Raw genomic sequence first — 5,000 nt, forward strand, 5'->3', positions numbered from 1 at the left:
AATGGAGACCCAGTCTTCTTTGCCACAAATGTTTAGTAGGAATGCTTTCGGACTGCGTCGGATCACAAGGAAAGGGCCCGAGTAAGGGGGCGTTAGCGGTGGCTTGCTAGTGTCGTTGCGTAGGAAGACGTGCGTTGCAGAGTGCAAGTCTGTCAGTATGTGATGCTTCGCAGGGGCCTTGTAAGTCTGGCAGCATGGAGTAAATTTTCCCATGACGTGACGTATGCGCTGGAGATTGTTGGAGGAGGTTGTAAAAGGAAAAAATTCGGCAGGGACGACCAACGGATCACCATACACCATTTCAGCTGCCGAGACGTCGAGGGCGTCTTTAGGAGTAGTCCTTAGTCCCAGGAGAACCCAGGGAAGCTGAGTAAACCAGTTAGAATCCTTGCAGCGGGACATCAAAGCTACTTTGAGGGTGCGATGAAAATGTTCAACCATTCCATTGGCAGCGGGGTTGTAGGCCGTTGTGTGATGTAGGGTGATGCCCAGGAGATTCGCTAATGATGTCCACAATTGAGAGGTGAAAGTGGTACCCTTGTCAGAAGTAATATGCTCAGGGATACCAAATCTTGCAATCCATCCTGAGAATAAGGCAGATGTACATGAGGTGGACGTTGCAATTTCCATGGGAATGGCTTTAGGCCAACGAGTGGAGCGGTCGATGACGGTAAACAGGTAACGATGTCCTTGTGATGTAGGTAGGGTACCTACAACGTCGACGTGAATGTGTGCGAATCGACGCTGAGGTTGAGGAGAGGTGCCCATTCCTGAATCCGTGTGTCGATGTACTTTGGATGTTTGGCAAGAAGTACAGGCGCGGACCCAATCTTTAGCATCCTTAGAAATGCCGTGCCAAATGAACTTCATCTTCAGCAGCTGTGCAGTAGAACGGCACGAGGGATGTGAAAGGCCGTGAATGAAATCAAACACCTGCCGGCGCATGGGAGCAGGGATCGAAGGTCGCGGTCTACCAGTACTGACGTCACAGAGGAGGGTGGTGTTGGAGTCTTCGAAGTAGAAGTCTTCCCAACGGAGGGACGTGCAGGATATCCTACATGCTTGATACTCGGGATCCTGTCGTTTTGATATGGCGATAAATACAGTGCTTGGCAGGAGCCGTGGGTGTTTGGGGAAGTTCTGGACGGAAAACTTCCGGGTACGACGTGAGGAGGTGGGCCTAGGCATCCGTGGGTGCGCTGATGTGGAGAGCAAGGTTGGAGGGGGCGGGTTGAAGAGGTGTCGACAAGTACGAGTCTGCGTTGACCAATCGTCGGTGGGCGATATCGACCAGAAGGTGGAAATGAGAGAAGAAATCCGCACCGAGGATTGGCAATGTGACGTCAGCTATGAGAAACTTCCAATTAAATTTACCATTTCCGAACGATAATGTGAGGTTCTCGTAACCGTAGGTGGGTATCACAGATCCGTTGGCAGCTACCAAGCGGACGTCGGTAGACGTAGACAGACTACGTCGTGTCCTGAAGAGTTCCCTTGGCAAAAGAGAACGACAAGCACCCGTGTCTACCAAAAATCGCACGCCCCTTCTAGCATCATGTAAAAAGAAAAGATTAGAAACAGAGGAGGCCACCGCCACGAGCGATGGCCTACTTACACGTTTTTTGGCCTCTGACAATCCTTGGCACATTTCTTCGCGGTTGCCCCGAATCTGATGTGATAGTAGCAAAACTGCGACGAATGGGAGGTAGTAAGTGGCTGTAGAAGTCTTTGGTTGGGGCGCGAGCGAGTGGCGGGTGGTGGGTGGCTTTGTCGCCGCTTCGGCACGTCACGGGGTAGGCGTGTATGTCCTACGGCCTTCACGTCAGCTTCGGGTGACGTTGAATAGGCGTCCTCTTCGTCAGGGGGTGGAGGCGTTGATGGAGGTCTTGTAGCTGCTGTCCAAAAGGGCGTCGGCTTTGGTCATCAAGTCCTTTATGGGTAAACTATCGACATCGGGTATGGCAGCGCGTATAGGTCCGGGTAAACAGCGTATCCAAAGGGCACGAAGTAGGTTCACCTCACGAGGAGAGCCTTCTGCGGCAGGTTGCACGCGAGCGATACTGGTCATTTCCCTGAGGGCAAGCGAAGCCCTTTGGTCCCCCAACGGTTGTTGCGAGGGCTGAAAAAGCTTTGCTATACGGGCGGCTGGCGACGGCGAGTACTGCTGCGGAAGGTATGTTTTGAGGGCGTCATATGCTATTGGGGTGTCTCCTTGTTCACAATGCCAGTCGGATATTTCCGGGAAGGTGTCCTCGGGTATCGCCGCGAGAACATAATCTGCTTTGGTGGTTGAGTGAGTCATGCCCTTGATGCGAAACTGGACTTCTGCGCCCTGAAACCAAGCAAACGCCTCTCTGCTGTCGAATGATGAAAGTTTCAATGGGGGAGTCGCAGCAATAACTTCCGTAGAGTCCTCCATGGTACCAACGGTGGAGGGACGAGGGGGGGGGGGAGTGTGGAAGGCGGGAGGAGCGAGTCGACTTCAGGGGTCACCAATGCGACTCAAAGGCAAGTTGAAAACAACTGAGTGAGTTTATTATAGAACACTCTCCTTTATATACAAAAGTTCAAGGCAACACGAATTTTCATGTTAAAATTACAGACAATGTTACAGAGGAGAAACAAGACATGTTTTTTCAGGTTCTTTTTAGTGCGAGGGGAGAGCAAAGATACAAGCACAAAATGAACTATATATGAACGTGCGACACACGGTTGGTACACTACTATAACATGTAACTAACGTCTGCGAACAGCTTATACCCCTTTTCATATGCTGACTGCAGATGGCAAAAATTGCAAATTTTGATTACGAAGTTCATCTGGATCATCTCCAAAATTTAATGGGGTCATCCTTGACATAAGATCTGCCTGTGGTGAAAATTTCATCAAAATCCGTCGAGTAGTTTTGGCGTAATCCTTTTCACAGACAGACACACAGACAATTATATAAAGAAACCGACTCAATTTTATAACTTTTTTGACGGAGGTAATCATCGGGAGTTAAATACTTATAATAGATGGAAAATCATTAACTCAAACGTGTTTCGTTGAGTCGGAAAAATTTAATGCATCCGGTTTCCAGTTATTTCTTGGCAGTTTATAACAAATTTCATTATCCCGTAGCATTATGAAATTTCGAAGCCGCCACTTACATCTGAGATTTGGAAACCCTTTTTAATAGTTTGGTAGATGAGAGGACATTTGTGTAAATCAGTATTGCCACCTGGGTCCCGGCAAAATCTGGCCCACCAAACTTTTATCATGGCTGTTATTTAAGGTTTCGTTTAAACAGATTGACATTTAGGTCAATAGTTCTCTGAGATCTCAATAACCATTAAAATTTAATTTACTAAAAAACTAATGTCCAGTTGATATAGATTACCAGTATAAATCTAACATTTGGTGTTTTCTGGACTGTGAAATTTAATCCTGTATAGTGATGCCTTTCCGAATATTTTGCTCTTTGATATCAATATTTTAATGATATTCACTACAATAGCAAAAAAGCCCTTTGTAATACTAATTAAATATTTTGTCAGAGAAACAAAAATTTGAAAGCAAAACCTGCTGTTGTATAATTAAATCTTCGCTTGAAACCTAATCAAATAAATTCCAGATGGCTAAACACCTGTTGCAAAGCTTTTATTTCATTCAGTAAATATCAGTAACATTTAGTCTGATACGGATTTGGATAAAAAATACGCAGAGATAATCATTATTATTGAAAATATTTATTTTACTAGACTAGATGTTAATCATAAATCTTTTTGGAAGGTTTCAGATAACGGTATTTTTTTTACTACTGGAAAATCTTGGAAATCATTCAATTATTCACACAGGTAAAATCATCAATATATTAACAATAAATAAGTTACCAAGCCCAGTGCACTTGTATGTTATCTAGATTTTCACCATTATGTATTTTTCCATGCAGGAGAATCCCGAGAGGATACAAGACAAGAGTCACTGCCACATTCAAATTTTAACTATTCTATCATAAACTTCCCATCTATGCAAGAAGACACCCTCTTGCTTGAGGGTTCACTCAAACACACTATTCTATGTTTATTTATTTTCTTTCCTCACTTGGCTATTTTCCTTGTTGGGGTCCTTGCGCTTATAGCATCCTGGTTTTCCAACTAAGGTTGTAACTTAACTAATAATAATAATAATAATAATAATAATAATAATAATAATAATAATAATAATAATAATAATAATAATAATAATCGTTTCTTGCAACTATGCTTGAGGCAAATTAGTGGGAAGCCGAATCTCCGTACACAATCGCTTCACAGATGTCGAGTCTCGCCTTTTCAATATCTCTTTTACCCTTCTGTTCAACCAGATTTACGACTTCCTTTCCTCTTTCTTGGTTAGACTTCAGAACTGTAGGCCCTTTTCCCCATCCTGCTATCCTCCATTCCTTTTACGTAACTGAACCTTCTAAAACCACTAACCTCTCATATATGGCAATATTTATACCAGAATTTATGTGTATTCTTTGCATTTTACGCCCTTTATTCGTTAGATTTCACGTATAGTATACAAAAAAACAGTCCTCTCTATAGCTTTTGCTTTAATTTTTTTGTATTCAACATCCTTACGTCACTATCATTACAGAGATTTTGCGCAACAATCACTTAATGCATTTTAGCCTTCGCCTCATTTAAGATTTAAAGGACACTCATGAATGGAAGAGGCAAGGGACAGTGACATTACCCTAGCAAACAGAACAGTGCCATAGAGACTGACCATATGTACATATGATCATCTCCCAAGCCCCATCTCTACCCAAGCTAGGACCATAGAGAGTCAGGCAATGGATGCTGATGACTCACCGGGTAGACCCCTACGCTTCCCCAAACCCTACATCCTCAGCTCTCAAGGATGGTGATGTTGCAGACACTAAAGGAAATAATGAGTTTGAGTGGTACTCGAACCCCGGTCTGGCGATCACCAGGCATATACGTTACCAATGGGCCAGAACTAGCCTAAAC

At 44.1% G+C, this 5,000-nt stretch overlaps 1 protein-coding gene across 1 annotated transcript in view; it reads left to right on the plus strand.

The window, feature by feature from the left end:
- LOC137618127 (globin CTT-VIII-like) overlaps positions 1-5,000 on the plus strand; it is a 642,050-nt gene that overhangs the window by 156,712 nt on the left and 480,338 nt on the right. The gene's annotated exons all lie outside the window — the stretch shown is intronic.

This window comes from Palaemon carinicauda, chromosome 24, assembly GCF_036898095.1.
Source record: "Palaemon carinicauda isolate YSFRI2023 chromosome 24, ASM3689809v2, whole genome shotgun sequence".
Lineage (NCBI taxonomy): Eukaryota > Metazoa > Arthropoda > Malacostraca > Decapoda > Palaemonidae > Palaemon > Palaemon carinicauda.